This window comes from Prosopis cineraria, unplaced genomic scaffold (assembly GCF_029017545.1).
Source record: "Prosopis cineraria cultivar Desert tree isolate PC_DT_omini unplaced genomic scaffold, ASM2901754v1 PC12, whole genome shotgun sequence".
NCBI classification, from domain to species: domain Eukaryota; kingdom Viridiplantae; phylum Streptophyta; class Magnoliopsida; order Fabales; family Fabaceae; genus Prosopis; species Prosopis cineraria.
Genome location: NW_026555343.1, coordinates 10,950,529 through 10,960,971, shown reverse-complemented (window position 1 = coordinate 10,960,971; position 10,443 = coordinate 10,950,529). Strand labels below are relative to the sequence as shown.

At 31.6% G+C, this 10,443-nt stretch overlaps 1 pseudogene; it reads right to left on the bottom strand.

Annotated features, from left to right (window-relative positions):
* Positions 1–239: 239 nt before the first annotated feature.
* LOC129288415 (seed linoleate 9S-lipoxygenase-3-like) lies at positions 240–6,039 on the bottom strand (annotated as a pseudogene).
* Positions 6,040–10,443: the final 4,404 nt, after the last annotated feature.

Here is a 10,443-nt window from a genome sequence, read left to right as displayed (position 1 = left end):
ACCAGTGAGGAAAATAAATATAAAACATTCACTATATCCATATGTATGTCAACTATTGTACGTGAATTTCAATTCCAACTAGTTACATGAATTTTTGTAGAATCGTCCATTGAAGTCTAATAAAATTAGACCTCCAAATAATTTTGCATCTAATAAACTGGAAATGATGAAATAACAAAGCACAGCCAAGAAATAGTCACAAAATTAAGATATCCAGCAAGTGACCATCAGGACCACGGCAGTCACAAAATTGTGTCCAATTCAATTCATATATGGGTGCTCCAATGCTTTCTTCAAATCAATTAAACATTTCAACCTAAAATCCATCAATTAAATTCTCTAACAAAAAAAATTAAAGGCTAGAGAGCAAAGTATAAGACAAAAAATGGAGTACATGCAAATGGGATACTTGATGGCAAGAATCTTGACTCAAAACTGTAAAATAGAAGGAAAGAAATAACTAATTGAACACACAGTAATTTAACAATATCAGTATCCAGCAAGCATCTTCCAGCTCTGAATCATAATAATGAAATATGGGTCTTTCATTGGATTAAACAATTCAGTTTTGGTTGATCAACCCTTCAGATAGAGATAGTATTTGGGATTCCCTTCCCACTCAGCCCCGGTTCACTGTTAGGATAAAGCAAGGTGTAGGGCATATTAGCAGGACCATGTCGATTTTTGAGTTTCACATCATTGTTATCTCTTTCTATTCTTTCCTCAATCTTTTTGAGTTCGTCTTTAAACCTCTTAAGTGCCTTGGAGAGCTCTTTTTCTAATATCCAATCAGAATTGTCAAATTCTCCAAGGTATGCCTCAGTAGAAGAATGTCTGGACAAGACAGCTAACACTGAAATGACTTTGATCGCTTGCTTCTTGGAATTAATGGTTCCCAAGAATGCTTTCTCTGGATTAGTCTTGAGCTCTTCATATTCAGGAGAACCCTTCTGAGGCATGTAACGTCTAGTCATGGTCGGTCGGTTTAGGATATAACCACCATATGGGTATTGTCCAAAATTAACAGCAGCATGAAGGCCTGAAGTAATCCATATCAGAATAGTGCAAGAATTTATCAACTCGTCACGATTTTTCATATCAGGCCAGCTTGGATCATCTTTCTTATCACCATGACCCACCTGAACGAGTTCCTTCCACCAAGATTGAAGTTCAGTGTCTCGTTGAACAGTCTCATCTGACTCATAATAAAAGAAGCAATAATCTTGGACCCAAGTCTTGATTGCAAACCATATATCTAGTCCATCAACAGAATAAGGGTAATCTTTAATTGCAAGGTCAAGGCCGTGAGAAGAGTTTGAATCTTCGGTTGCCATTCTCCTAAATCAAGCCCAAAAAAAAAAAAAAAAAGGAATCATTACCATTACCTTCTATATATATAATCAAACTCTTCTTTTTGAAAAAAAAAAATTAACCATTGAGTCTCTATACTTTTAATTTGATTGTAACTAAATCTTTAAACTTTAGCTCAATATACAATTCAGTTCATATGTTGTAATTCAGTATAACCTAGTCCTTTCAGTTTTGGCCATTTAAAACATTAGTCCCTAAGCTTTAATAATAACTTTATTATTTATAATTTTATTTTTTAAAATGTAGGGAATAAAATTTTAAATAAATAAAACTAAAGAAAATAAATTGTAAAGAGTTAAAGTTCAATAGAGATCAAGTTTTAATTGAGTCAAAACTATAGAGATTAAATTATTAAAGAGAGAATGCCCAGAAAGATGGGATAGAATAAAATAAGCAAAAAATAGTACAAGACATTGCATCTTAAGTCAAAATTTCATGGTTCAAGTTTATGGATTTTATGCCTAATTTTTTTCAATATAGGACTTATCACATGATTTAAGTTCATTCACACTTAATACATATTATTCCTAGGTTACAAGTTGTTTTAATGATATATATATATTTACCTCTTAACAAGATCAGCTACCAGTGCTTGATCAGTGAAAACCCAATTCTTGTAAACATCATAGAATATCTTCCTGGCAAAAAATGTTGACTATATAACGCCATTTGCATTGACGAGATATTGTCGAGCAAGAGCATTTATCTTCATAGTATCAACAAAGTGTGGAGCTAGAAGTTTGTAAACAGGATGAAGCACACTGGGCTGTCGATTCGTTGCAATGACGAAAGGTTCAACGACAGCATGAGTGTGTAACCTGTGATCATGATGTACACGTAAAAATATTTGTCGCACCCCAAAATTTGAGGGTGACCGACACGGGGTGTGAACCATGCCACACATTCCCGTAAGTCCCAAAACATAAATTAATTTCATTTTTAAAATATAATCAGATCTATATTGATACTAATCATTATAAAAAGCTTTGACATTTTGTAAAAATTTCAACAAAAACCCTTGTACGTAAAATCTCTTAAAATTCTACAATACAAAATTTTTACAAAAATCTTATATCAATTAGGAGCTCAGCTCCTCTTAGCCAGCAAACAACATACATATATATATATATATATATTAATTAGAAACCCTAGCTATAAATGTGGAGCACCTAGCCATATTTTCCAGAATGAAATACACATAAATTGTCATTACATCAAAGGAAGGACTTCCATCAACTCTCCACTCAGCACGCGTAAAAATTCTCAAGATTAGTATAAGGATCAGCATCAGCTAAGATATCTGAGACCAAAAATTATTTTCTAGTGAATAACGTACCAACAAAGAATAATTTAACATAAATAAAAAGGAAAGTTTAAAATGATTATGTAAATTAAAGAAACAACAGTTTCCAAAAAAATTAATAAACTTCATAATAAAATGGCTCAATAAAATTTCAAATAAACTCTCATATCATTAAACTATCATAGTAAATGAAAATATTACTTGATTTCAAAAAAGCACATAAATGAAATAAATATTTATAAATAAATTACTAAACAAAAACCAATGATATATAAAATCATCAAATAATTGGATTCATAATTATAGGGACTTATCAGAACAATTAACAAACGTGGACACACAGTGCACGAGAGTAAATAACCAAACGCGGTTTAACCACGAAAACAAACGTGAACACACAATCCACGAGGGTAAATAACCAAACGCGGCCGAAACCACGAAACAAACGTGGACACACAATCCACGAGGGTAGTGCTAACCAAACGCAGTCGAAGCCACAAAAAACAAACGTGAGTACGATGCTCACGAATAACCATCCCTCCGTTCCACGTGCGTTGGCCATCGGACGGGGCTAGCACCTCCTATAAACACCCTGCTAGCTAGGTGTACCATGGCGTGCCAAGGGCTAACGGAATTGCCGTTAGCAATCAGTGTTCTGTATAAATCCCCCTTTTTAAAACCATTTTCAAACATGCGAGAAAATCATCACTTTCAAGATACAGTTCTCATTCTCAAAATCAAACTCGCACGAATACTTTTAAGCATTAAAACTTGTCAGAATCAAGTTTCACATCTAATGCTCATGCTTGCATTTATTGAATAATCAAAAATTGCCAATGCTAATAAAAAGGAAATTTTTTTTTTATTAATCCTGAAAGGATATTTCATAAGGAGTAAAACATTCATATGCTATAATGAATCATTTTTCACCACCATCTTAAAACTTAAAAATGAAAAAAAAAATTAATTGACAAAGTATCCACCAATCAACATAATTATTATTAAAATAATCAATGTAACAAAATAAATTTCAATAAAAAAATTAATTGATAAATCAGTTGGGACGCTATTCACTTACCTCAAGTGTTCCTAATTGCTATAATTCATTTCTTAAGATTTCAATGAACTCTTCCTTCCTCTAAGCACCCTACTCAATATAAAGAAGGATTTAATAGACTTACTCTAATTGAATAAATTAACTTTTAAGATTGACAACACTATAAACAGTTGGGTTCCATATCATTATAATTCACTCAACCAAATCTCCATTCCTTCAATCCTTTCAATACCTTACATATCCACTTCTCTATTCAACACTTACTTTCTATTAATGACCAACATCCACCTCTTATACATCTTATCAAACATTGCATGCATTCATCTTATTCTTTAAATCCCCCCCTCTCTCTCTCTATTTTTTTTTTTTTTGTTAATATTCAAATTGATCATGCTTCACAAATTGAATACCTTTCTAAGGATCAATTTAAACTCAAACAACACAAAATATAAACTCATCTTCTCTTCTTACATCCATCCAATAATTTTATAGTGAAATTACTTTCTTAAATGGGTTTTATAATGCTCCATTCAGAACTTACTAGAATTCCCTTGACTCTCCCTCTCTTACTCGCATAACAGTTTTGATTAGGAAGGAAAATCAAAACCCAATTTCAGCCAAAACCAAGCAGCACACGGACACGACAAAAAGGACGAAGGGAGATAGATTTTTGACTCACCACAAAGGCAACAAAGGAATGAAAGAAGAATTCAAAACTCCTTAGCTCAAGATCAGTCACGACGGAACGGGAAAAAGGAGAAGGTTCAGCCATATACCACTACAAGCAAAACGAACAGGGAAGAAGGACAGCATGCTGAACAGGCCTGCAACACTGAAAGCAATCAAAAATGGAAGGAGAAAAAGACCAGACATGCTTCCTTCAGCCACGCCGATAGAAATAAAAGAGGAGAAATCAGCTGATGCGAAACAGAGTAAGAGAAGAACCTTCACAACTTTAACTTGTAGCAATAACGATCAGATCACGGAAATCTCTCACCCACCAGCAGGCACTCAGGCGACAGCTATGCCTTTCACGGGAGGAAGAAATTTCCCACCGTCACAGCAACCCACAGACGAAGGAGGGAAAGAACGCTGAAACAGTGCTCCCATGGCAACGCACATACAGAAGAAGAAAGACTCCGGCGCATCTTCAGTGGACGGAGATGGGAAGGATAAAGAAACAGGAAAGTAATCTATGAGGTCTGGAAAATTCGAAAAACGCAGAGGGAAGGAGAGAGAAGAAACGGCGGTGTGTTTCTGACCACTCCTTTCGACTCTTATCCCATTCTTTTTTTTTTTTTTTTCAGGAGGCAAAAATGGTAATCGAAAGCTCAAACAATTAAAAATGTTCACTGTGGTCCTCCAAGGTTCCAACTCAAAACCACTTAAATAAGTAACTACATAATCACCATAAGACTAGCTCTATTCCTTGCTATATATGTTCCAAAAATAAATAAAAATACTCTTAAAATATATTATTATATATTTTAATTTTTCTAAAAATTTATGGATCATTACAATATTAATATAAGTATCGCATATAGAAAGTATAAAATTGATATATTAATTAGAACAATATAATTACCAATGGCTAATTAGTTAATGATAGTTGGAGTCGTTGACAACAACATAGGCTTTAGCCAACTTCCAAATCCAACTCTCCACGCCTTCTTCTGCAGGCAAATAAACTTCAGGAGTCGCATTGAATTGACCCTCTCGTGGAAAACTTAATTCAATTGCCAATGGCTTTAAAGTCCCATCATTTTTCAAGAAAAGAATTGTCCTAGTAGCATATGCTCTAGGTGCCACTTCAGAAGTAATATCATCAGCAGCAGTTGTGTTTATAAGCCCCAGATATGGAATGAAGTCATCATAGTAGTCCAATATAAATAATCTCTTATCCTCTATTGCCTGATGAATCACATAAAGAATAATTGTTACCACATTGAGAACGTAAGCTGGAAATAAGTTGAACTGAATCAGTTCTAGAGCAGCAAACTCTTGAATAAATAACAAGTTTTCAGATTACCTGTTCTACAGATAGCCCTTCTAGGTTTTCTTTGATTTCATCTTGACTTATTTTGTAGATTGTACCATCTACCTTACTTTTTATAGGCCAATCCTGCAAACAAAAGATATACGCGAAAGAAATGGAAGTTTCTTAATTAAGTGATCGGATGGTATCAAATTGCTAATTATATTAACTTAAAATAATTGGGCATACTTGGACACGGCAAATTTTGACAGGATTTACTCCAGCAAGCATTTCTCTTGCAAATTCTTCATTTGTCATCCATGCATTTTTATTATCTGCAAATCAAAACACACATTTGATAATAATTGCCATCCTTGAAATGATCATATCACGTGATGCTTGTGAGAAAATTATTAGATAAACTGTAGTCAATCATTTTCTTTCGTCAAACTAGTAATTTTCACTATGTATGTAGTGTATCAGGGGATGATAATCCTCAGAGACACTTATTTTAGTCATTTCTCATTATGTATATGATCTAGGATAACTTCATTGTAAGAAGCGTAAGCTAGAATTCTCATTGCTTGAGCTTCATGAAATGATACAGACCTTTTCACACACACACACACACACACACACACATAAGGCATACCTATAATCACCTGAGGTTTTTGAAACCTAAGAAGGTTTTTGAAACCTAAGAAATTCTTCACCATCAATTTGGAAAACTTCCTTTAATTTTTGCATCGTAACAAAGCTACTTACGGCCATAAGTAAAGCCTTTGGCAGCTTTAATCCACCTTCGTAGAGACCATGAACTTCGTCAAAGCTATTGAACTCTTCATTAAAGAGACGATATTTCAAAGCAGGTTTGATGATCTTAGTCACAGATTTGAATCCAAAAGTAATGAAGTCTGACTTCTTCAATGGAGAAAAGTCTTCGTCTCTTGGAACGTAATTTGAGTCCACACATTTCTTCACTCTGCTCTCGTATTCTGGATCTGAAAAAATTGATAGAGTAATAGGTCGGCCACCAGAATGGAAAATTTTATAATTACCCTAAAAGAGATTCTGTCAATGTAGAACATTCTTCTTCGAACATTGAACCCTTTTCAGATAATCATAGGCTATTAAATAGTTTTGTTTTTTCACTAGCAGAGATAAAGTAATGTGAACATTGAACTTCAAGAGATATGCTGACAGCTTTTAAATCTTAGGATTAAAGGTAATTTCACCTTTAAACTATACATTCAAAAAAATTTTTGTTAAAAAGTTAATCATTTTTATTGTATTTTGATTGTATTTTATTAATTTTTAGAACAAGTATAATGAGAGAGAATCAGAGTAAGTTACTATAATGAAAATTGTGCTGATAATTTATTTTTTAGGTGCTTGGTTTGAATCCTACATTCCTACTTGTGCAATAGAGAACCCAAGTCTTTATAAAGTCGTCATTTTACCCCTCTGTATTTTTATTAAGAAATAAAGAAAGAGAAGCAGACAAAAACACGGTCGAGAAGCTTCCTTCTCCCATTTTTTGATTCCAGTCGAATGAGAGAGATGGAATGAGAGAGTGCTGATTAGCAACCCCTGTCGTTCACTTCTCCAATCTTCCTTTCCGTCTGCCGCGCCGTCAAGTTCGTGGTTTTGGTCCTCCCCTGCCGCGCCGTCAAGTCTTTATTTTCAATTTTATCCCTTGTATATCTATTGTCATTCAAATTCCTAAGTAACAATTTATCATAGTTATTGGTTACAAAGAAAGATAAAATTAAAAAGTTACATATTTTTTTAAAATTTTAAAATTATGACTAATACTTTTTAATAAGTACGAAATTTATTAATTTTGTTTTATATTAAAAACTGGAGGAGGAGGGAGTATGTGACTCTAATTCATGGTAAAATAATTTTTTTTTTGAATTAAAGGAGCATATACTTATGGCTTGAGATTATAATTATAAATGAAATAGAACCCGGAATCTTGCAGTTACAATAGAGCTTGATTGGTCATTTAAAAAACTGTATGTATTGAATTGAATGCTTCAAATTGCAGTAGATGTGAAAAGCGTGTATCCCAACCAACTAATCTGGCTGTGTTTTATTAATCATCGGCATGATGTCACGCTGCTCACCTCATATTTCATTTATATTTTTCCATCATCGATCCTGTCATGAACAGAGTTCTCTCCACAATTGCATGTTGCTTTTATTTTTATTTTTATTATTATTTTTTGTTTCCCAAAAGTGTGAACCGTGAACATATGAACTTTAATCAGGGCAAAAAATTTTTAAAAAAAATACTTCTTTCATTAAAAAATATAAAACATTTTTAACCAATACTCTCAATAAAATAGTTATATACTCTTAAATTAATTTTATCTTTTTATATTTATCCCTATTAAACATCTTACAATAAATATAATGTTATTATCAATAGGGACACTTTTGAAAAAAAAGTTCAATTGTTACACCTCAAAAGACTAAAAATACTTTATATTTTTTAATATTCAACTTCTTAAAAAATGCTTTACATTTTTTAACAGAGGAAGTATATATATATATATATATATATGAATTTTAGTCTTGACTCGTAAATAAAGCTACAATAAACTCAAGAACAACTGTGCAGCTTCACTTGAGTTTCTATGGGAAACGCCGGAAAATTCAGATATTGATGATATTCAAACTGGCAAAAAAATTTGTTAGAAATTATAATAAGTTGTATAAAAAAATAAGTAGGAAAAAAATAAGCACGACATTAGAACAAAATTATTAAATATGCAATGGATAAAATTTCAAAAGAAAGAAAATACGACAACTAGAATAGACAGAAAGAAAGTTTAGTAAAAATTTTACTCATATAATGTTCAACATCATAACTTTATCAACTCAGTAACAAAATTAAAATAATTACCTGTACACCAACATATTTAATAACATCAACGACTATAAGAATTAATGTTACTGACAAATGAAATTTAAAGGTGTTTAAGAAATGAAAAAAAAAGTGTAGGGACTAAAACCAAAATTAAATTAAAATATAGGGACTAACTGTTATTTATTTATTTATTTATTTTTACCAAAACTAAACATAGAGGGAGAGAGTATCACAGAGTATAAATTCCCTCCTCCCATTTCAATCCGAGCTTTTCTAAAATCAATCCAATAATTTCTTGAAATTTCACCTGAAGCTCTTCAAATATGTTTTTCCCTCTATCCTTATTTAGTTGTTTTGATTTGTATTTCCATTTTTTCCTAAATAATTATCCCATTTTAAATTTTTAAGTATAATGATGAATTTGCTCCAATAATAACCTCATAAGAAAATAAAATTCCCTACCCCACCTTTTAATTACCCATTGGGTATTAAATGTTGTAGTATTAAATAGAAAGTAAAAGTGAAAAACAAAAAAAAAATAGCTCTTTACATCCTGCTTCTCCATCCTTCTTTTTGGATTAAATGCATTTTTATTTATTATTAATTATGGATTAAATGGTAAATTTGCATGTAAATTATAGATTCAAGACTAGCTGGACTCTAAACTCGTTTTTTAGTGAAATGTCTCTCTTCAACATTTGCAAAATGATGCAATATTGCCTCTATTATTAACAAGTGTTAACTTTGAACATTAATTAACTAAAAAAATCTCACAACTTATAGAAAATGACCAAAAATTTTCCTGGTCTTTTTCTGTAACATATTGGGATTTTGTTTGTAATTTTTTATTCCTTTTTTTCAATTTTTAAGAATTTTTTTGTATAATTTTCTCGTTAACTAAGAGACAAAATTAATTTTTGTTAGCAATAAGATGACATTGTACCATTTTTAAAAGTTAAAAAAATATTATAGTATAAATGAGTTTAGAATCTCAAAAGTCCCTTGATCAATAATTTAAAAGTGAAATTGCCCTATAATTCTTTAATTATTTATTACATAACTCATCAGGTTCCACATACATTTTAAGTGATATTTAAATGTTAAAAAATGAAAGTGGATTGAATCTTGAAAAATTTTAAATCATTATTTGACTAATTGGAAATAGAGTTTTGGTTCAGGTTAATTATATTCCTACTTCTTCTTCTTCCTCCTTTTTGGTTAAAAAAAAAAAGGCTAATTCCTACTTTTTGGGGAAAAAATTGTTTGTTTAGGCTTAGTTGGGATAGAGGGGTAAATGGGAAGAAAATATGGAGGAAAAGCCACCAAAAAGTATACCCTTAAACGCTACTAAAGGTAAATTTTTAGCGGCCAAAAATTTTTTGTCGCCATCAAAATCTATTAGCAATAAGATTTTTGGTGGCAACCCTTTGGCGATAAAAAGTCACTGCTAAAATTTTAGTGGTGATTTTTGGACTTTTTGCAGTAATAAAAGTTAATTTTTTTTTGGTAGTGTACTAAGAGGAAAACGTTTAAAAATAATATAATTTTTACTATTTTTGAGAGCTTTTCTTTTTAGTATTCTTTTTTCCCTATTTTTCACTGCATCCAGAGTTCCTTTTAATATTTCTAAAACGTGGTCAATATCTTTCAGCAGTCAGTCCAGTTTTGCACTTTTAAAATTATTTAACACAAGTACATAATTAATATTGAAAGAATTATTTTTGTTGTTGTATTGGAATTAAGATGAGCAATAAATAGAAATGATTTTTTAACAAAGTAATGTATACCTTACTCCTTCCAGTTACTTCTTGTTCTTATAAGTCACTAGTAACATTTAACCTCAACAAAAGTCCCAACTAACT